Source organism: Cherax quadricarinatus, chromosome 63 (genome assembly GCF_038502225.1).
Source record: "Cherax quadricarinatus isolate ZL_2023a chromosome 63, ASM3850222v1, whole genome shotgun sequence".
Lineage (NCBI taxonomy): Eukaryota > Metazoa > Arthropoda > Malacostraca > Decapoda > Parastacidae > Cherax > Cherax quadricarinatus.
The window spans coordinates 5,002,469-5,026,725 of record NC_091354.1 but is presented as its reverse complement, the minus strand read 5'-3'; the positions used below and the strand labels follow the sequence as shown (position 1 = coordinate 5,026,725).

Sequence of the window (24,257 nt, the reverse complement as noted above, 5' to 3'; positions counted from 1 at the left end):
TTCTTCTTTTTCCTCTCTGAATTTAACGAAAAAGCGAAAATAGATTGTTAGAAATGCGAAGAAAGACTCTGTCAGCTGTTATCTGTCAGCAGTTTTGGGGATTATCTTTCCGGAGACCTGGTCTCAGACCAGGTCTCAGGGGACACAGATGGTAGCTAAAGACGACGGTGAAGTATAAGAACGTAAGGAGGCTTCGAAGCCTGGCCACAGACCGGACCGCGGGGGCGTTGACCCCTATAACCCTCTCCAGGTATACTCCAGGTCTTGACTTGATGACTGGAACGATCTGGAAGGAGAGGACGAGGCTGAGGTAAGCTCTATGCAAATTCTCAAGTCTTGTATTTTATTAATTTCTAGGAAAGCCGATGTCGAGGCTCTAACCTCCGTCCGGTAATAACGGAAACAACGACGCTTCCATCTCAGCCAGGTCTCCCAGCGTCGAAAACAGTTGTAATGGGGTTTCCCTAGAGGCTAAAAAAACATTCGATGAAATTTAAAAAGGCGGGGCCAGAAGCCACGAATCGACAACCCTATAAACACAAGTAGATGAGTACAACTAGGTGAGTACAACCAGGCGAGTACAACTAGGTGAGTACAACCAGGCGAGTACAAATAGGTGAATATTTTATTCACTATTTGCCAAATACCGTATTTTTCGGCATATAAGGCGCACGAGTTTCGGCTACAGCTGCTAAAGCGTAACGCAAAGCCTACCCTTGACCCTGACCTTGAGCATATAAGACGCAGGCTGATTTCCCAAGACTGTGTGGAAAAGGTGCGCCTTATATGCCGGAAAATAGGGTAATACTTTTCCACAAACATGTGAGTCTACCAGCACATGTTGAAAGATATGCAGCAACACTTACGTCAGTAGAAACAAAGTTTATATAATTTTTGAGAAAATATGGGCAGTGACAGCAGAAGGAACAGCAGCAGTTAAAGCTACAGCAATAACAGCAGCAGGAGCAGCAGCAACAGTAGCATTAACTACTGCAGCAGTAAGAGATGTAGCACCAACAGCAGGAGGAACAGTAAAAACAGCACCAGCAACAACAGCAGTACAAGTGACATCAGCAACAGCAGCAGTACTAGTAGCAGCATCAGATGTCGTGAACAAGACCACCAGCACCAACACCACCACCAGCACCACTACCAGCACCACTACCAGCACCACTACCAGCACAACTACCAGCACCATTACCAGCACCACTACCAGCACCACTACCAGCACCACCACAACCACCACCACACACCACATACACCATCACCACTACACACCACCACCGCGCACCACTACCACACACCACCACCAACACCAAATACCAAACACCACCACACACCACTACCGCTGACCAGACACCACTGCACACCAACACACACCACCACCAGCACCACACACCACTACCACACACCACCAAGCACCACTACCACTGACCACACACCACCACCCCATCACCACCAGTAATGATCTATGGTACTCAACAGAGAGTAATCACTCAGACCTTATTCCCTCGACTCTTTATTGGTCGCCGATGTGCCTGAGGGAGGACGCAATAGCCAATCAGCGCTGAGCTTCCCACCTACTTTGTGTTTACACTCTTCCAGTCCAGACTCAGTGTTTATTTCTTCATTTTTCCCCACCACCAACGTAACATTCTAACATTAAAAAAACATGGAATTTTGAGGCAAACTGAAAAAAAATAACATCAACATGATGTTAGCAATTTCGTCCTTAAGCTCTTGTGGCTGGTGAAGGGCTCTTGATCTAGGTAATGTATGGGCCCCTACGGATTTATTGTTTCCCCGTGGATTTAATAATAAGCGTTGTCTTACGTGAAGGCACGCGGGAGAGGGGATTTACCAGCGGGATTTTTTTTTTTTTTTTGGGGGGGGGTGGTATTCCAGTGAGTTCTCTGCACTTATGACAGCTGTGCGGAGTATTTGGTTGTGAGAGTGTTGCTACTACTGCTGCTGTTCCTGCTGTTGCTGGCAGCGCTGTTGCTGTTGCTGCTGCGAGGACTGCTACTGCTCCTGCCGTGGCTGCTGCTGCTGCTGCGAGGACTGATACTGCTCCTGTCGTGGCTGCTGCTGATGCGAGGGCTGCTCCTGATCCTGCCTGGCTGCTGCTGCTGCTGCTGCGAGGATTGCTACTGCTTCTGTCGTGGCTGCTGCTGCTGCTGCGAGGACTGCTACTAATCCTGCCTGGCTGCTGCTGCTGCGAGGATTGCTACTGCTCCTGCCGTGGCTGCTGCTGCTGCTGCGAGGATTGCTACTGCTCCTGCCGTGGCTGCTGCTGCTACGAGGACTGCTACTGATCCTGCCGTGGCTGCTGCTGCTGCGAGGATTGCTACTGATCCTGCCGTGGCTGCTGCTGCTGCGAGGACTGCTACTGCTCCTGCCGTGGCTGCTGCTGCTGCGACGACTGCTACTGATCCTGCTGTGGCTGCTGCTTCTGCGAGAATTGCTACTTATCCTGCCGTGGCTGCTGCTGCTGCGAGGACTGCTACTGATCCTGCCGTGGCTGCTGCTGCTGCTGCGAGGACTGCTACTGATCCTGCCGTGGCTGCTGCTGCTGCGAGAATTGCTACTGCTCCTGCCGTGGCTGCTGCTGCTGCGAGGACTGCTACTGATCCTGCCTGGCTGCTGCTGCTGCGAGGACTGCTACTGATCCTGCCGTGGCTGCTGCTGCTGCGAGGACTGCTACTGCTCCTGCCGTGGCTGCTGCTGCTGCGAGGACTGCTACTGCTCCTGTCGTGGCTGCTGCTACTGCGAAGACTGCTACTGCTCCTGTCGTGGCTGCTGCTGCTGCGAGGACTGCTACTGCTCCTGTCGTGGCTGCTGCTACTGCGAGGACTGCTGCTGCTGCTCCTGCCGTGGCTGCTGCTGCTGCGAGGACTGCTACTGCTCCTGCCGTGGCTGCTGCTGCTGCGAGGACTGCTACTGCTCCTGCCATGGCTGCTGCTGCTGCTGCTGCGAGGACTGATACTGCTCCTGTCGTGGCTGCTGCTGATGCGAGGGCTGCTCCTGATCCTGCCTGGCTGCTGCTGCTGCGAGGATTGCTACTGCTTCTGTCGTGGCTGCTGCTGCTGCTGCGAGGACTGCTACTAATCCTGCCTGGCTGCTGCTGCTGCGAGGATTGCTACTGCTCCTGCCGTGGCTGCTGCTGCTGCTGATGCTGCTGCGAGGATTGCTACTGCTCCTGCCGTGGCTGCTGCTGCTGCGAGGACTGCTACTGATCCTGCCGTGGCTGCTGCTGCTGCGAGGATTGCTACTGATCCTGCCGTGGCTGCTGCTGCTGCGAGGACTGCTACTGCTCCTGCCGTGGCTGCTGCTGCTGCGAGGACTGCTACTGATCCTGCTGTGGCTGCTGCTGCTGCGAGAATTGCTACTTATCCTGCCGTGGCTGCTGCTGCTGCGAGGACTGCTACTGATCCTACCGTGGCTGCTGCTGCTGCGAGGACTGCTACTGATCCTGCCGTGGCTGCTGCTGCTGCGAGAATTGCTACTGCTCCTGCCGTGGCTGCTGCTGCTGCGAGGACTGCTACTGATCCTGCCTGGCTGCTGCTGCTGCGAGGACTGCTACTGATCCTGCCGTGGCTGCTGCTGCTGCGAGGACTGCTACTGATCCTGCCGTGGCTGCTGCTGCTGCGATGACTGCTACTGCTCCTGCCGTGGCTGCTGCTGCTGCGAGAATTGCTACTGCTCCTGCCGTGGCTGCTGCTGCTGCGAGAATTGCTACTGCTCCTGTCGTGGCTGCTGCTGCTGCAAGGACTGCTACTGCTCCTGCCGTGGCTGCTGCTGCTGCGAGAATTGCTACTGCTCCTGCCGTGGCTGCTGCTGCTGCGAGGACTGCTACTGATCCTGCCGTGGCTGCTGGTGCTGGTGTTACTCTTAGTAATTCTGGTGCTGTTGTTGCTTTTGCTGTTATAGAGGTTGTCGGTGGTGCTGCTGTTAGTGCAGCTACTGCTGTTGGTGCTGCTACTGCTGCTGCTGTTGTTGCTGCCCTTCTCACAGATTCTTCTCTCTTCCCGATGACTGTGTGGCAATATAGCCTGTTTGTGATGGTGCACGTGGTGGTGGTGCACGTGGTGGTGGTGCACGTGGTGGTGGTGCACGTGGTGGTGGTTGCGGTGGTGAAGGGGGTGTGTTCGGCGGTGTTGGGCTGGGTGAGGTGGGGCAGGCAGGGAGGTGCACTCTGGGGATAGTGGGGCGGGGAGGTGCACTCTTGGGGTAAGGGGGCACTGGCAACCCCGCTACGGTCGGGGCGCGAGCACACCGTCTCTCTCACACGGCCGCGCGCCGCCGCTTGCCCCACACCACCGTGTCTGCACCCTTGCCGCTATTCCTGCGGCATCAGTCCACGCCGCACTCTCCCGCACTCGTAGCAGCGCCGCGGGTGTGAACACCAGCAGCGGCGGCCCGGCATCACACACCTCAAAACAGTGTCTTTAACAGTAGTGCCTAAAAAGGTGCCATCGGCTCCTTCCGCCCTATTATAAGCATTCCGCCCACTTAAGGATACCTTCCAGTGCCTGATTCTTCTTTCGGCATTGAATTAGCCGGCATCGCTGGACCGGTAGCTGGTCCAGTGGTCCACCTAGCTATCGTTGAAGTCAAGAATTCCTGCCACAGGAACCACGATTACTGAACTAGCTTGTTTGCGAGGTTCCACTCTGGCTGGCTGGCGTCGTCTTAAGACCCATTGCGACAGGAGCCACGACTAGCATCGTAACTTGCGTGGTCCAACCTGACCACCACCACGCTCGTCGTCATTACCTATGACAGGAGCCGACCCGACCGAGGCCTGCTTTCCCGACCCCACGCGCCGCCCGACATGAGATGATTTGTGTTTTGTGTGATTTTGTGTGAAAATCGTGGGAAAAATTTGACAAGTTGTGCCAAGGAGTGTAGTGTTGTGGAGCGGCCGTGCTCTATACCTCCCTGGTAAAGGGAAGCTCCCACAATACCAGGTGAATTCGAGGTGAATTGGGGTGAGAATTTGGACAAAAAAGGCCAAACACGGAGGCTTGTCTGGCCATTTATCAAAGGCGAGAAGTCACCGCTAGGTAAAGGGGAAACCTCCAGAGAACTAAGCCCGACAATTTATTTTAATCTAAGAAAATACACAAAGGTGACAGGTTTGAAAAAGTACACTGGTAACCCCGTACGTTGCCAGCTCCAGTGTTATAACTGCTGCTGCTGCGGTGACCACCAGAAATCCCAGGAAACAGGTCACAGCCCACAGCATCCAGGAGGTCACTAGCTAGAGAATCACCTCTCTCACCCGCAGTGATTTACTCAGTGTCATATAATAAGAGCATCAATTACTCCTTTGAGTAAAGTGAAATTAGGTGCTCCCCTTAAAAATATATATATATATATTTATATATAAATATATATATATATATTTTTACACATGTGTGTAGTGTGAGAGTGAAGGTGAGAGAAGGCAAGGAACACAGCCTCCGCCTCTCTCTGGATGGGAAGCGTCGTGTCCACCAGAGACCTGGATGCGCTCTACTAGTCGACTGAAATACGTCCATAGGTGAGCTTCCCTTCCTGTTTTAAAACACATTACTGCTAGTGGGTACAGGGACTGACCTCCCATCACTGTATCACTGCTGCTAGTGCATACACGGGTGTGTGTGTGTGTGTATAAGTAGTAGAATATACCGATAAGTCTATATTGATAAGGCTCAATGATATATACTTTAGTAATAGATTGCTTACGTGTTTTACTAAAATTAACAAGACTCGGTATTCTGTTTGGGGAATTGTATTAAGATGTTTCGGGCGTTGATCCCCGGAATAACCTCCAGGTAACCTCCAGGTAACCAGGGATTTTTATCAATATTTGTTAAACTCTCTGGTGGATGGTGGATAAAGCGTCTTCTCATTAAAATACAACATACCACACACTGTGTCTTATTTACGCGGATATGTAAGACACGCACACATACGTTTCGCCTTCTCAGCAGGCTTCTTCAGTCGAAATACAGATCTGACAAATACTGGAGGCAACAGGAATAACCGTCTACTTCTGTCTTTTCCTGTTTTTTAAAGTCTCCTTTACATTTCGACTGAAAAAAAAAAGCCTGTTGAGCAGGCGAAACATTTGTACCAATTGAAAAAAATACCCAGTTGATAAACGTTTAGCTTACTTAACCGCTTGTCGGTATTGTATAACATTACTGTAAAGATACACGGGTGTATTCTGTATGCTACACTCATATTTTTCAAGCAGGAGTTAGATAGCTTGTGTATATCCTCATTTGGTTTACCGTGGAGAAAAGATCGACTGTCTGTGGCTGTCTGCATTGCTTTAAGTTAGAAATTTAATTCTTGTCAAAAAACTAATGGTATATAATTCGTGTCCAAAAACTAATGGGATTTGATTCGCGTTGAAAAACTAATGGGATCTAATTCGTGTCAAGAAACTAATTGGATCTGATTCGTGTCCAAAAGACTAATGGGATTTGATTCGTGTCCAAAAACTAATGGGATTTTATTCGTGTCCAAAAACTAATGGTATCTGATTCGTGTCCAGAAACTAATGGAATCCAATTTGTGTCCAAAAACTAAATGTATATAATTCGTGTCCAGAAACTAATGGGATTTGATTCGTGTCCAAAAACTAATGGGATTTGATTCGTGTCCAAAAACTAATGGGATTTGATTCGTGTCCAAAAACTAATGGGATCTAATTCGTGTCAAGAAACTAATGAGACTTGATTAGTGTCAAAAGCTAATGAGATTTGATTCGTGTAAAAAATTAATGAGATTCCATTCGTGTTAAAACTAATTACCTCTAATTCGTTTGAAAAACTAATAAGATCTGATTCGTGTCCAAAAACAAATGAGATTTGATTCATGTCAAAAAACTAATGGTATATAATTCGTGTCCAGAAAATAATGGGATTGGATTCGTGTCCAAAAACTAATGGGATTTCATTCGTGTCAAAAAGTAATTGCATCTAATTCGTGTCCAGAAACTAATGGAATTTTATTCGTATCCAAAAACTAATGGTATTTTTTTTAATGCCATAGTAATATAAACAAAAGAAACTTATTCTTCCCATATACCGAAAACTAACGGGAGGAAATATATTGAAAACTAACGGGGGGGGAAAAAGGTCACTTTTTTAGAAGTTCGGGTAACGGTAAATATAAAAGCGGAAAATGAAATTGTTAATGTTTAATTATTCCAATTTATTAAAAAGAGATAAGTAAATCTATGTGAAAAAAAAAATCTTTATGTACAAGGGAAACTCTTGAAATTGTAGGAACTGGAAGAATTGTGTAAATATTGAAAATGAGCAGAACAGAGGCCTAACACATAGAAATGTCTATTATGAGATATTTCACCACAATGGATAATACACTGTGTTACACCTGGGGATGTTTATCGCTGGAACGTCTCGTCTTTTTCCATAGACTTGAGTAGCATACAGTAGAATACAGCAGATGTATTCTACTTTATACTCATGTACTCTACCCAGATAGATCTGTCTGTGCCTTGATAAAGCTCACTCTGTGGGCGAAACGTTGTCAATAAAGACTCTATACTGTATTTGTGTCTATTTTTCCATTCGTTTGACACGATATTAATTTCTAGCTGAAACCAATGCACTTGATCTTTTCCTCACAGTAAACCAAAAGAGTATACATACACACGTAATAAACACACTCAAATGTCTTATTTAACAATTTGTCAGTACTACATACCATGAATAACGTAAATATTCCACTAAATCATGGCTTTGTAAATGCTGGGCGGCCGCTTCGATCGCCAGCACCACCTCGCGTCGCCCTGTCTCAAATCGTCTCCGTTATATCTGAAAACTCTCTAATTATCCGAATTAACAAGTTAATTTAATAATGGATGTTAAAACTTAATCCTTGGCGGTACAGGTAAGAGCAGTCGCTCCAGTTAAGTGTTATTCCTGCTCTTTTTAAGTGTTTTCCCTGTTCATCTAGCAGTAAATAGGTACCTGGGTGTTAGTCGACATAGTGTGGGCCGCATCCTGGGGACCAAATTAACCTAATTTGCCAAGGATGCTCTGCATAATCAGGGGCTTTCTGTATAGTGTCATTGATGTCAGCAATGGTCTGTATAAGTTATATCATGCACGTGTAGAAATAAAGATTATTATTATTATTATCATTATTATTATTATTATTATTATTATTATGATGATGATGATTATTATGATTATTATTGTTGTTATAAGGGCTAAGCCTGTAGGAGCATACAGCGCCTGGGGAAGGGTAGGTAATTAGGTTTGATCCAAGGAAAGGGAGAATGCCCTTGAGTTTCTTGTTTTTATTTCATTAAGGTTCTCTTCTTGCTGAACAGCAATCATAAGAATCTGAGAGTGGAGGAGCACTGCAGTAGGTCTACTGGTCCATACTGGACATGTTCTTACATAATCCAACCCTTCTCACTCATCAAATTGTGATGTCTTGCAATACTGACAAAGCTGATGAATAAGACGTAACACATGGGCATCTTTATTGTCCAAACTTTTCGCCCGCGCAACAGGCGTCTTACCTCGGAAGACAGGAGAATATTACACCGCATACATAACAAGTAGGAATTTCGACGTGATCAGTCTGTCACACTAGGTAGGAGGTGGTCGGTCCCTCATCGCTCTCCCTCGTATATCTATCCAACCTATTTATAAAGCTATCCAGTGATTTGGCTTTAAATAACCGTACTTAGCAGGTGGTGATGACGGTACTATGTACCTCAGCCATACGAAAACAATCTCCGCTGTACCGCGACACCGCCGACACCTAACCCCCGCTAGTTCTTTCCACATTGCTAGCATTCTGAACGCCGTGAGTATGATTCACGAGGGAGGGATAAGTGGCAGTATCCTGTGGGAGTGTCGCGACGCCTCCCGCAGAGGGAATCAGACCGGAAATGCGATGGGATTCGGTCGTGTGGGGATGAGATCACGACTCCTGTGTGAGCTTGTCCCTTCATTCTCCTCTCCATGTTGATGCTGCTGGGGAAGTGTTGTCAGCTATTAATTCACAATAGCCTCTTGATTTCAGTCAGAAAAAACAAAATCTGTCGACACTCCAAGTCACATAAACCACTCCAAGCCACATAAACATACATACATACATACATATCGTACATTTCTGCGCGAACTACGAAGTTAAATTTTTTTTAATTCTGTGATAATCAGTTATCGTTATTCGTTAAGGTTAATGCATATTAACGTAGTCAAGCTACGGGCTTACGTCTGGCAGCGGGAACTTGCGGGTTTAGGAACGTGTGTTTTTATATTTCAATACACAAGTGTTTGTACATATGTGCAAATAGTTACATATGTATCAGTGCAAGCATAGTTCATCAACACCACCGACGCTACCAGCACCACTGATGCTACCAGCACCACTGATGCTACCAGCACCACTGATGCTACCAGCACCACTGATGCTACCAGCACCACTGATGCTACCAGCACCACTGATGCTACCAGCACCACTGATGCTACCAACACCACTGATGCTACCAGCACCACTGATGCTACCAGCACCACTGATGCTACCAGCACCACTGATGCTGCCAGCACCACTGATGCTACCAGCACCACTGATGCTACCAGCACCACTGATGCTACCAGCACCACTGATGCTACCAGCACCACTGATGCTACCAGCACCACTGATGCTACCAGCACCACTGATGCTACCAGCACCACTGATGCTACCAGCACCACTGATGCTACCAGCACCACTGATGCTACCAGCACCACTGATGCTACCAGCACCACTGATGCTACCAGCACCACTGATGCTACCAGCACCACTGATGCTACCAGCACCACTGATGCTACCAGCACCACTGATGCTACCAGCACCACTGATGCTACCAGCACCACTGATGCTACCAGCACCACTGATGCTAACAGCACCACTGATGCTACCAGCACCACTGATGCTACCAGCACCACTGATGCTACCAGCACCACTGATACTACCAGCACCACTGATGCTACCAGCAACACTGATGCTACCAGCACCACTGATGCTACCAGCACCACTGATGCTACCAGCACCACTGATGCTACCAGCACCACTGATTCTACCAGCACCACTGATGCTATCAGCACCACTGATGCTACCAGCACCACTGATGCTACCAGCACCACTGATACTACCAGCACCACCGACGCTACCAGCACCGCTGATGCTACCAGCACCACTGATGCTACCAGCACCACTGATGCTACCAGCACCACTGATGCTACCAGCACCACTGATGCTACCAGCACCACTGATGCTACCAGCACCACCGACGCTACCAGCACCACTGATGCTGCCAGCACCACTGATGCTACCAACACCACTGATGCTACCAGCACCACTGATGCTACCAGCACCACTGATGCTAAAAGCACCACTGATACTACCAGCACCAGTGATGCTACAAGCACCACTGATGCTACCAACACCACTGATGCTACCAGCACCACCGACGCTACCAGCGCAACTGATACTGCCAGCACTACCGACGCTACCAGCACCACCGATGCTACCAGCGCAACTGATACTACCAGCACCACCGACGCTACCAGTACCACCGACGCTACCAGCACCACTGATGCTACCAGCACCACTGATGCTAAAAGCACCACTGATGCTACCAGCACCACTGATGCTACCAGCAGCACCGATGCTACCAGCACCACCGACGCTACCAGCATCACTGATGCTATCAGCACCGCTGATGCTAAAAGCACCACTGATGCTACCAGCACCACTGATGCTACAGCACCACTGATGCTACCAGCACCACTGATGCTACCAACACCACTGATGCTACTGGCACCACTGATACTACCAGCACCACTGATGCTACCAGCACCACGGATGCTACCAGCACCACTGGTGCTACAATCACCACCGACGCTACCAGCACCACTGATGCTACCAGCACAACTGATGCTACTAGCACCACCGACGCTACCAGCACCACTGATGCTACCAGCATCACTGATGCTACCAGCACCACCGACGCTACCAGCACAACTGATACTGCCAGCACTACCGACGCTACCACCACCACCGATGCTACCAGCACCACTGATGCTACCAGCACCACTGATGCTACCAGCACCACTGATGCTAAAAGCACCACTGATGCTACCAGCACCACTCATGCTACTGGTACCAGTGATACTACCAGCACCACTGATGCTACCAGCACCACTGATGCTACTAGTACCACTGATGCTACCAGCACCACTGATGCTACCAGCACCACATATGCTACCAGCACCACTGATGCTACCAGCACCACTGATGCTACCAGCACCACTGATACTACCAGCACCACTCATGCTACCAGTGCAATTGATGCTACCAGCACCACTGATGCTACCAGCACCACTGATACTACCATCACCACTGATGCTACCAGCACCACTGATGCTACCAGTACCACTGATGGTACCAGCACCACTGATACTACCAGCACCACCGATGCTACCAGCACCACCGATGCTACCAGCACCACTGATGCTACCACCACCACTGATGCTACCACCCCCACTGATGCTACCACCACCACCACCACTGATACCACCACCACCGATGCTGCCATCACCACTGATGCTACAAGCACTACTGATGTTACCAGCACCACTGATGCCACCAGCACCACCGACACTACCAGCACCACTGATGCTACCAGCACCACCGACACTACCAGCACCACCGACGCTACCAGCGCCACCGACGCTACCAGCACCACCGATGCTACCAGCACCACCGACGCTACCAGCACCATCGATGCTACCAGCACCACCGACACTACCAGCACCAACGACACTACCAACACCACCGACACTATCAGCACCACCGACACTACCAGCACCACCAACACTACCAGCACCACCGACACTACCAGCACCACCGACACTCAGCACCACCGACACTACCAGCACCACCGACGCTACCAGCACCACCGATACTACCAGCACTGCTGATACTGTCAGCACCACCGACGTTACCAGCACCACCGACGCTATCAGCACCACCGACACTACCAGCTCCACCGACGCTACCAGCACCACCGACACTACCAGCCTCACCGACGCTACCAGCACCACCAACACTACCAGCACCATCGACACTACTAGCCTCACCGACGCTACCAGCACCACCAACACTACCAGCACCACCGACACTACTAGCCTCACCGACGCTACCAGCACCACTATTACTACAACAACTACCACCACCACCACTATTACAATCATCACCATCACCAGCAATACCACTACAACCGCCATCATTACTACCACCGTCTTAGTCTCCACCAACCACCACTACCACCACCAATCACTACTATCACCAGTGTTAGAAGTACCACCAGCGACAATAGCACAACCACCGACAATACCGCCACCAGCGACAAGGATCACAGAACTACCATCAGTAACACCACCACCATCTACTAGTAACGTCACCACCACCTGTAACACCACCACTAGTAACATCATCACCACCAGTAACACCACCACCACTGCCAGTAATACCACCACCACCGCCAGTAATACCACCACCACCGCCAGTAATACCATCACCACCTGTTACACCACCACCACCACTACCAGTAACATCACCACCACCATTAACAGCACCACCACCAGAAACACCACCACCACCTGTAACATTACCACCACCAGTAACACCACAACCTGTGACACCACCACCACCTCCATTACCAACACCACCAATAACTCCATCACCTATAACATCACCACCATGACAAGTAACACCACCACCACCAGTAACACCACCACCGCCAGTAACACCACCACCACCACCACCACCACCACCACCACCACCACCACCACCACCACCACCACGACCAGTAACACCACCACCACCGCCAGTAACACCACCACCACGACCAGTAACACCACCACCATGACAAGTAACGCCACCACCACCAGTAACACCACCACCGCCAGTAACACCACCACCACCACGACCAGTAACACCACCACGACCAGTAACACCATCACCACCGCCAGTAGCACCACCACCACGACCAGTAACACCACCACCACGACCAGTAACACCACCACCACCAGTAACAGCACCACCACCACGACCAGTAACACCACCACCGCCAGTAACACCACCACCACCAGTAACACCACCACCGCCAGTAACACCACCACCGCCAGTAACACCACCACCACCAGTAACACCATCACCACCAGTAACACCATCACCACCAGTAACACCATCACCAGTAACACCATCACCAGTAACACCATCACCACCAGTAACACCATCATCACCAGTAACACCATCAACACCAGTAACACCATCACCACCGCCAGTAGCACCACCACCACGACCAGTAACACCACCACCGCCAGTAACACCACCACCACCAGTAACACCACCACCACCACCAGTAACACCACCACCACCAGTAACACCATCACCACCGCCAGTAGCACCACCACCACGACCAGTAACACCACCACCGCCAGTAACACCACCACCGCCAGTAACACCATCACCACCATTAACACCATCACCACCAGTAACACCATCACCACCAGTAACACCATCACCACCAGTAACACCATCACCAGTAACACCATCACCAGTAACACCATCACCAGTAACACCATCACCACCAGTAACACCATCACCACCAGTAACATCATCACCACCGCCAGTAGCACCACCACCACGACCAGTAACACCACCACCGCCAGTAACACCACCACCGCCAGTAACACCACCACCACCAGTAACGGAACAAAACATATAAAAAGCTTTTTATCGGTACAGCATTACCCTCTGTATCAACGTAAACATTTATCGTAACCTGATAAAGCCGTCCACGAAACATGAACACTCATTCCCTACACGGAGAGAAACGTAACTTGATGAAGCTCTACACAGAGAAACGTAACTTGATGAAGCTCTACACAGAGAAACGTAACTTGATGAAGCTCTACGCAGAGAAACGTAACTTGATGAAGCTCTACGCAGAGAAACGTAACTTGATGAAGCTCTACACAGAGAAACGTAACTTGATGAAGCTCTACGCAGAGAAACGTAACTTGATGAAGCTCCTCGCAGAGAAACGTAACTTGATGAAGCTCTACACAGAGAAACGTAACTTGATGAAGCTCTACGCAGAGAAACGTAACTTGATGAAGCTCTACGCAGAGAAACGTAACTTGATGAAGCTCTACGCAGAGAAACGTAACTTGATGAAGCTCTACGCAGAGAAACGTAACTTGATGAAGCTCTACACAGAGAAACGTAACTTGATGAAGCTCTACGCAGAGAAACGTAACTTGATGAAGCTCTACACAGAGAAACGTAACTTGATGAAGCTCTACACAGAGAAACGTAACTTGATGAAGCTCTACACAGAGAAACGTAACTTGATGAAGCTCTACACAGAAACGTAACTTGATGAAGCTCTACACAGAGAAACGTAACTTGATGAAGCTCTACAGAGAAACGTAACTTGATGAAGCTCTACACAGAGAAACGTAACTTGATGAAGCTCTACGCAGAGAAACGTAACTTGATGAAGCTCTACACAGAGAAACGTAACTTGATGAAGCTCTACACAGAGAAACGTAACTTGATGAAGCTCTACGCAGAGAAACGTAACTTGATGAAGCTCTACACAGAGAAACGTAACTTGATGAAGCTCTACACAGAGAAACGTAACTTGATGAAGCTCTACACAGAGAAACGTAACTTGATGAAGCTCTACACAGAGAAACGTAACTTAACAAAGCTCTACACAGAGCTAAAAGTAGTTCTCGAAACCTTTTTCTATAACCTGTATCTTCCCCTTTCACCAACATTTCGTCAACGTCCACCAACAATGCCACAAAAATGGCTGAACTTGTACGTTGCACGAATACTTTCTTTCGCTAATTGAATACAAAGCAAAAATATATATATTTCCCTTGGTAGACAAGGGCATACTGTCTACCCAAATTAGTGTACATGCACACGTAGTCCTTCGTAGACAACGATGCGCCATTTATCCAAATTAATTTGGGTGAAAGCGGCCAAAGAAATTGCTAGGAACAGCGTTCAGGCGACTCCCATTACAGATATGATGTAACTGCTTGTAATTATACCGTTCAGAGGGAGGAATGTATGTTTTGGTCTGGGCTCCAGGGGGCAGCAGCCCCCCCTCACTCGCACCTCATTAGTAGATTGACGAAAATGCTACGTTACCTTTGCGTTAAGGACGTTAATTGAGATATGGGTCCAAGGCTTGTTCGTTGTTGTTGCTGTTACACAATGGCCCACGTTAGTTCATCTGGTCAATTTGTCATGTTGCGAGCTGTTATGGGTTACGTTATATGTTGCTTCTGTTATTCCCTATTATATCATATCTGTTTTATCAGTTAAAGGCCCCAGGGGGGGTCATCGCCCCCTCCCTCTTTACCTCGCGGCCCGGTCCCAGGCCAGACCTCCCAAATGATTTCAATTGCTCTAAGAAATATGAATGAGGAGGTACGTTGCACACTGGTCTTGATCCAGGGATTTGGAGGTACCCGCCGCTTCCTCGGATCAAACCTGAATGTCTCTCATTCCCAGGCACTGTGTGACACCAACCGGTTTAGCATTTCCCCATAAATACAACAACAACAACAAGAGCAATAATAATAATAATAATAATAATAATAATAATAATAATGCACTAGATAATTATAAATAAATAATGATAGTCTTTATCTGTACCAGTTTTTAGCTGATTAGGAATAAATATCCTTAAGTTTTTCAGAAATATTTTAATGTTATCGAGAAATATCGTAAAATGGTCTTGGAATATCTTGAGGTAATCGCTGGATATCTCGGGGTAGATAAAGGTAATTTAGTAATAACATGAGGTAATCAGGTCTTCCAGTGGGCAGTAGAAAATAACATAATGTTCAGTGGTGACAAATTCCATTTGCTCAGATATGAGAAAATATGAAGAACTAGGTAATAATGGTAGAATTATCAACAAATTATTAGGTAAATAATCACAGATGCAACTACTGTAATATTTTATTGTGACAACGTTTCGATCTCCAGGAGTTTTGTCAAGCCATAACGGCATTACAATGCTCCTGGAAAGCTAAACGTTGCCACTAAAATATCACATTAGTTGCATCTGTGATTATTTACCTAACATGAGGAACTCAGACGAAACACTGAGTACCAGACACAGTTGGCGTAGTATATAGAAGGTATAGAACACGTAAATGACCTGGGCATAATAAAGCCACTGACCAATCTCTTAAAGAAGGCAATAAAGCAAATGTCAAAACAAGATAAATCACTTGTGCTCTCTCACTTGGAGTACTGCACAGTGTTGACAGAGCCATTCAGAGTAATATAGATTGCAGTCCTGAAAAAAAATCAGGAAGGATTTACTGTTTACATAGAGACAACTACTGAGACCATGTCAATGTACTCCAAATGTACTTTCTTGAAAAATGGCGAAATACACAACAATATATACATGGAAGATACTAGAGGGCTTGTTCCCAAATCTGCGCACTGCCATAATGTACTGTACTGTGGTGAGAGATAGGGGAGTGTAAAATATACTAGGTGGAAAGTATGGTCGTCAAGGATACAGTAAGAGAACACTGCATCAACATCTGTGGTCCAAGAGTCTTCACCCTGCTACCAGCATATATCAGAAATATTGCCAGAACATGTGTAAAACTTTTCAAGAGGAAACGGATCACTACCTCCGCCAAGTGCCGGATCAACCAGGTTGTGGTGATATGTGTTTATTTCAAGTTCGACCAGGAAATCAACAAGGAGGCCTGGCCCAAGGCCGGGCTGCGGGAGTAGGGAAACCGCCCAAACAGGTCACAGGTCAAAATTAAGGATTATCTTAAGATGACAGGAATATTTTATTAAGAGTAAATGCATATTTGAAGGTGATTCAGAAAAATGTCAAGGTAGATTTAGCGTCTCAGTTTACCTTGAGACATGACTCGATCTTCATAAGATCAGAGAAGAATCCTTCATCTGTAAGCCATGCGTGTCGTAAGAGGCTACTAAAATACCAGAAACAAGGGGCTAGTAACGCCTTCTGTATAAATTGTTAAGTGTAAAAAGAAGAAACGATATAGTTTCTTCGTTTTCTGATCACCCTGCCTCGGTGGGAGACGGCCAGTGTGTAAAAAATATATTCCTCTATAGCTTCTCAAAGAAGATTGAAGATTAAAGAAATATTTTGGGGTTATCGAGGAGAATCTCGAGGTTGATGGAGGTGATCAATCTACCTCAGTCCACCTCAGTCAAGGTGATCAATCTTCCTCAATCAAGGTGACTAGCCTGACTCAGTGTATCTCAATCAAGTTAGAATGAGGTGATCAAGACCTAGAAGGCAGCAGGTGTCTAATGACATTTAGTGATCCGACTTCTGATCCATCTCTGGAAGGCTGGCTGTGATACCCAGCTGAACCAGCTAGTAACTGTAACTTTGTGGTAGAACCTAGCTAAAACAGTCAGCTGGACCTGCTAGGAAACGTAAAACTGTTGAGATCAGCTAAAACAGTCAGCTGAACCAGCTATTAACTGTAACTTTGTGGTGGAACCTAACTAAAACAGTCAGCTGGACCTGCTAGGAAACGTAACACTGTTGAGATCAGCTAAAACAGTCAGCTGGACCAGCTATTAACTGTAACTTTGTGGTGGAACCTAACTAAAACAGTCAGCTGGACCTGCTAGGAAACGTAACAATGTTGAGATCAGCTAAAACAGTCAGCTGGACCAGCTAGTAACTGTAACTTTGTGGTGGAACCTAACTAAACAGTCAGCTGGACCTGCTAGGAAACGTAACACTGTTGAAACACAGGTAACACAGCCAGCTAAACAAGCCATGAACTCAAACTTTGTAGATTTCTCTCTGTCTCTTATTTTCGTCCAAAAATAAGTAGCATTTGTCACGAGATATCGTTTCTTTCATCGCAAAGTAGCAAGAATTAGTGCGTGTCCGTGATAGGAATGGCGCGGACATTCGTCTAGAGATATTAATGCTCGTGGAAAAGTTCTCCCAAAACGACGAATTCCAGAAATGGATTGCGGGAGCGTGCGTGACTCCAGTTTTTCAACCCAAAACGACAGTTTCCCTACGGGTGCGCAACTTTTATGAGGCGAAGCTCGAGTGATGAGTTCATGAGATATTACTGATGTGTTATCTTGTGCGTCTAGTTATTTAGTTATCGTTTACAATATATATATATTTTTTCTTAAGAGTGGTAGTTTTTTTCACGTGTGGTTGGATATTTTGATAACTAGCTAGGACAAGTCTTCGGTGAAGAGAGTTTTATGTCAAGGGATATAATCTGTCACCGGGAGAAATTATGGAATTATTGCAGTAAGGTGAAATTATGGTAAAGCATGGAATGGCTGGGAGTTGATGGAGGTGTGTGTGTGTGTGTGTGTGTGTGTGTGTGTGTGTGTGTGTGTGTGTGTGTGTGTGTGTGTGTGTGTGTGTGTGTGTGTGTGTGTATGTGTGTATGTATGTGTGTGTGTATGTGTGTGTATGTGTATGTGTATGTGTATGTGTATGTGTATCTGTGTGTGTGAGTGTGTGTGTGTATGTGTGTGTGTTTGTGTATGTGTGTGTCTGTGTGTATGTGTGTTTGTATGTTTATGTGTATGTGTGTGTGTGTGTATGTGTGTGTATGTGTATGTGTATATGTATGTGTATGTGTATGTGTATGTGTGTGTGTGTACTCACCTATTTGTACTCACCTATTTGTGGTTGCAGGGGTCGAGTCACAGCTCCTGGCCCCGCCTCTTCGCTGATTGCTACTAGGTCCTCTCTCTCCCTGCCCCATGAGCTCTATCATACCTCGCCTTAAAACTATGTATGGTTCCTGCCTCCACCACATCACTTTCTAGGCTATTCCATGGCCTGACTACTCTATGACTGAAGAAATACTTCCTAACATCCCTTTGATTCATCTGAGTCTTCAACTTCCAATTGTGACCTCTTGTGTCTGTGTCCCATCTCTGGAACATCCCGTCTTTGTCCACCTCGTCTATTCCGCGCAGTATTTTATATGTCGTTATCATGTCTCCCCTGACCCTCCTGGCCTCCAGTGTCGTCAGGCCGATTTCCCTCAACCTTTCTTCATAGGACAATCCCCGTAGCTCTGGGACTAGTCTTGTTGCAAACCTTTGCACTTTCTCTAATTTCTTGACGTGCTTGACTAGGTGTGGATTCCAAACTGGTGCTGCATACTCCAGTATGGGCCTGACGTAGATGGTGTACAGAGTCTTAAACGAATCCTTACTGAGGTATCGGAACGCTATCCGTAGGTTTGCCAGGCGCCCGTATGCTGCAGCAGTTATCTGATTGATGTGCGCCTCAGGAGATATGCTCGGTGTTATACTCACCCCCAGATCTTTTTCCTTTAGTGAGGTTTGCAGTCTTTGGCCATCTAAACTATATTGTGTCTGCGGTCTTCTTTGCCCTTCCCCAATCTTCATGACTTTGCATTTGGCAGGGTTAAATTCAAGGAGCCAGTTGCTGGACCAGGCTTGTAGCCTGTCCAGATCTCTTTGTAGTCCTGCCTGATCCTCGTCCGATTCGATTCTTCTCATTAACTTCACATCGTCTGCAAACAAGGACACTTCTGAGTCTATCCCTTCCGTTATGTCGTTCACGTATACCAAGAACAGCACAGGTCCTAGGACTGACCCCTGTGGAACCCCGCTTGTCACAGGCGCCCACTCTGACACCTCGTCGCGTACCATGACTCGTTGTTTCCTCCCTGTCAGATATTCTCTGATCCATTGCAGTGCCTTTCCTGTTATGTGTGCCTGGTCCTCTAGCTTTTGCAGTAACCTCTTGTGAGGAACTGTGTCGAAAGCCTTCTTGCAGTCCAAAAATACGCAGTCGATCCACCCCTCTCTCTCTTGTCTTACTTCTGTCACCTTGTCATAAAACTCTAGTAGGTTTGTGACACAGGATTTTCCTTCCCTGAAACCGTGCTGGTTGTCAATTATACACTTGTTTCTTTCCAGGTGCCCCACCACTCTCCTCCTGATGATCTTCTCCATGACCTTGCATACTATACACGTTAGAGATACAGGCCTGTAGTTTAGTGCCTCATGTCTGTCTCCCTTTTTAAAAATTGGGACTACATTTGCCATTTTCCATACCTCAGGGAGTTGCCCAGTTTCAAATGATGTGTTGAAGATCTTTGTTAATGGCTCACACAATATCTCTGCTCCCTCTTTAAGGACCCATGGAGAGATGTTGTCTGGTCCCACCGCCTTTGAGGTGTCAAGTTCGCATAGCAGCTTCTTCACCTCCTCCTTGGTTATATGTACCTCATCCAGCACTTGCTGGTGTGCCCCCCTGTTCTGATTTCTTGGAGTCCTACTGGTTTCCACTGTAAATACCTCTTTAAATCTTGTGTTGAGCTCCTGACATACCTCTCGGTCGTTTCTTGTGAATTCCCCATCACCCTTCCTCAGTCTGATTACCTGGTCCTTGACTGTTGTTTTCCTCCTGATGTGGCTGTACAACAGCTTCGGGTCAGTCTTTACTTTTGATGCTATGTCATTTTCATATTGTCTCTGAGCCTCCCTTCTTATCTGTGCATATTCGTTTCTGGCTCTTCGGCTGATTTCTTTATTTTCCTGAGTTCTCTGTCTTCTGTACCTTTTCCATTCTCTATTACACCTAGTTTTTGCCTCCCTACACCTTTGGGTGAACCAAGGACTCGTTCTGTTCTTCCCATTATTTCTGTTTCCCTTGGGAACAAACCTCTCCTCTGCCTCCTTGCATTTTGTTGCTACATAGTCCATCATTTCTTGTACTGGTTTTCCTGTCAGTTCCCTCTCCCACTGAATGTCTTGAAGGAAGTTCCTCATGCCTGAGTAGTTCCCCCTTTTGTAGTTTGGTTTTTCCCAGCCTATTCCTGCTACTCTCTCCACTTGGAGCTCAACTATGTAGTCGAAGCACAGAACCACATGATCACTAGCTCCCAGGGGCCTTTCATACATGATACCCTCGATGTCCGAACTACTCATGGTGAATACAAGGTCCAACCTTGCTGGTTCATCCTCTCCTCTCTCTCTGGTAGTGTCTCTAACATGTTGATGCATGAGGTTCTCCAGTACCACATCCATCATCTTGGCTCTCCATGTTTCGGGACCCCCATGGGGCTCCAGGTTTTCCCAGTCAATCTCCTTGTGATTGAAATCACCCACAACTAGTAACTTTGCTCCCCCCATGTGTGCTCTCCTGGCCACCTCGGCTAGTGTGTTGATCATTGCTCTGTTGCTCTCATCGTATTCTTCTCTTGGCCTCCTGCAGTTCTGTGGTGGGTTGTACATTACTGCAATTATCACCTTATGTCCCTCAGACTGGATTGTTCCTACTAAGTAGTCCCTTTCGCCCATGCCATCCATTCCTTCCATTTTCTCAAAACCCCACTGGTTTTTAATGAGCAGTGCAACTCCTCCTCCCCCTCTCCTCCCTCTGTCTTTCCTGAAGATTTGATATCCGGATGGAAAGATTGAATCTGTTATTATTCTGGTGAGTTTTGTTTCTGTGAGTGCTATTATGTCTGGGGATGTCTCTTTGATTCTTTCGTGCCACTCCTCATACTTGTTTGTTATTCCATCTGCATTTGTATACCACACCTTCAACTTCTTTTCTGAGACTGTAGTCTGGGAAGTATATTGGGGTTGGGGAAGTGGGAGACCTGGTAAGGAACTATGGGTTGTTGCTGTGGGGGTGAAGTTTGTAATGTAGTGGGTGGGGGCATTGGATGTGGCATGGGTGTTTTGATTTAGAGTGTTTGGTTGCACTGGGGTTGACCTGGTTGGGAGGCTTCTATAGAAAGTTGTGAGGGAGGCTGTATTAGATCTTCTTCCTGGGTCTGGGATCTCCTGTCTGTGTGTGTGTGTGTGTGTGTGTGAGTGCACGTGTGTATTTGCGTGTGTGTACATGCGTGTGGCACCCAGGGTTATCAAGGCATAATGTGTAGTATTGATCCAACAAACTTACGGAAACGCTACGCCACTTCACTGCTTCATTCAACTCATTAATAACCACTCCAGGAATACGCATAACTCTGGATTAGTGATACGCCAGTGATCTCCGCGTGGTACGCAGGCACCGCTGGTCAGTCTGAGCGGAAAAAAAAACCCAGTGATTATGATGAATGAGTTAATGTTGTGTCACTCTGAAGTGATTAAGCAAATGTTCACTAGCGTGATGATTTATATCTTTTACAAAACAAGGAAACGAAGCTTGGGAAAATATTTGGGAAAAGTCTAATACACAGAAAACGTGAAAATAGTTTTAAGAAATGTACTGAAAGTTGTTAATTACACAGAAAACGTGAAAATAGTTTTAAGAAATGTACTGAAAGTTGTTAATTACACAGAAAACGTAAAAATAGTTTTAAGAAATGTACTGAAAGTTGTTAATTACACAGAAAACGTAAAAATAGTTTTAAGAAATGTACTGAAAGTTGTTAATTACACAGAAAACGTAAAAATAGTTTTAAGAAATGTACTGAAAGTTGTTAATTACACAGAAAACGTAAAAATAGTTTTAAGAAATGTACTGAAAGTTGTTAATTACACAGAAAACGTAAAAATAGTTTTAAGAAATGTACTGAAAGTTGTTAATTACACAGAAAACGTAAAAATAGTTTTAAGAAATGTACTGAAAGTTGTTAATTACTGAAACGTTTTTAAGAAATGTACTGAACACAGAAAACGCAGAAATAGTTTTAAGAAATGTACTGAAAGTTGTTAATTACACAGAAAACGTAAAAATAGTTTTAAGAAATGTACTGAAAGTTGTTAATTACACAGAAAACGCAGAAATTGTTTGAGGAAATGTACTGAATGTTGTTAATTACACAGAAAACGCAGAAACAGTTTTCTAAAATGTTTAGAATGTTTTTCAATGTGTTAAATTTCCTATAAAATGGGAATTTTAACACTTGTTATATTCATAAACATCTTAAAATATCTCTTTTTAACATGACTAAAATAATTTATGTATATTAATAGAGAAATTACCGAGGTTAGCGAGTCTAGAATTTTTCTGGAATTATTAATGACGCTGAGGAAAATTTATGTAGAAGGTAAAAATATATGAGGACCCTCAGAAAAAAAAAATTAGCTGGTGAGAAAATTACAAGTTTGGCTAGTGTGATAATTTGTGATGATAAGCGTGTTGCACAATGTTCTGAGATTCGTGCTCACAACTTGACCACTAGTGTACAGGTGTACATCACACACACACACACACACACACACACACACACACACACACACACACACACACACACACACACACACACACACACACACACACACACACACACACACACACTTTTTAACTGCTAAACAAGGGTATCAAGGACACATTGATCCGTTAATATCAACTAACGTGTAAATGCTAAGTTTTAGTTGATAGAAACCGAGTAATATTTATACCCGAACCCTCTCCCACACATCGGTCGTCTCCCAACAAGGTGCTGTGGCCAGAAAAAGAAAAACTTTCGCCATCATTCACTCCATCACTGTCTTGCCAGAGGTGCGGTTACACTACAGTTATAAAACTGCAACATTAACACTTCTCCTCCAGTTTATATAAACCAAAAGAAATATTCATAATATTTTAACCACTCAATTGATTTTCAAAAGTCCATCGTCGACAGGAATATAATAGAATCGTGTTTCATAACAAGCAGTTTTGAAAATAATATATTTCTTTTTGTTTATATAAATTGGCTTCTTTATAATTAATAAAATTTGAGAAGAATTTAGCGATACATTAGATAAGTAAAAAAAATCTTAATGCTTGGATAGAGTATCAGTTGTGTTTCACTGAGTCGGGTGTCGTGACGTGACTATGAGGTGTAGTCTTGTTGTTGTGACGTGACTGTGAGGTGTAGTCTTGTTGTGACGTGACTGTGAGGTGTAGTCTTGTTGTGACGTGACTGTAAGGTGTAGTCTTGTTGTGACGTGACTGTAAGGTGTAATCTTGTTGTTGTGACGTGACTGCGAGGTGTAGTCTTGTTGTTGTGACGTGACTGTGAGGTGTACTCTTGTTGTTGTGACGTGACTGTGAGGTGTACTCTTGTTGTTGTGACGTGGCTGTGAGGTGTAGTCTTGTGACGCGACTGTGAGGTGTAGTCTTGTTGTTGTGACGTGACTGTGAGATGTAGCCTTGCTCTTAT

At 46.3% G+C, this 24,257-nt stretch overlaps 1 protein-coding gene across 10 annotated transcripts in view; it reads left to right on the top strand.

The window, feature by feature from the left end:
- Positions 1-4,269: 4,269 nt before the first annotated feature.
- The window catches only part of LOC128698209 (zinc finger protein castor homolog 1), a 522,290-nt gene continuing 502,302 nt past the window's right edge, over positions 4,270-24,257 (top strand). For 9 of the 10 annotated variants that reach the window (XM_070098621.1, XM_070098618.1, XM_070098625.1 and 6 more), the window contains exon 1: positions 4,271-5,545. The gene's annotated coding sequence lies outside the window, so the exon portion shown is untranslated. Of the gene's footprint in view, positions 5,546-24,257 lie in introns of all 10 variants that reach the window. The other variant, XM_070098617.1, reaches the window with a different exon arrangement.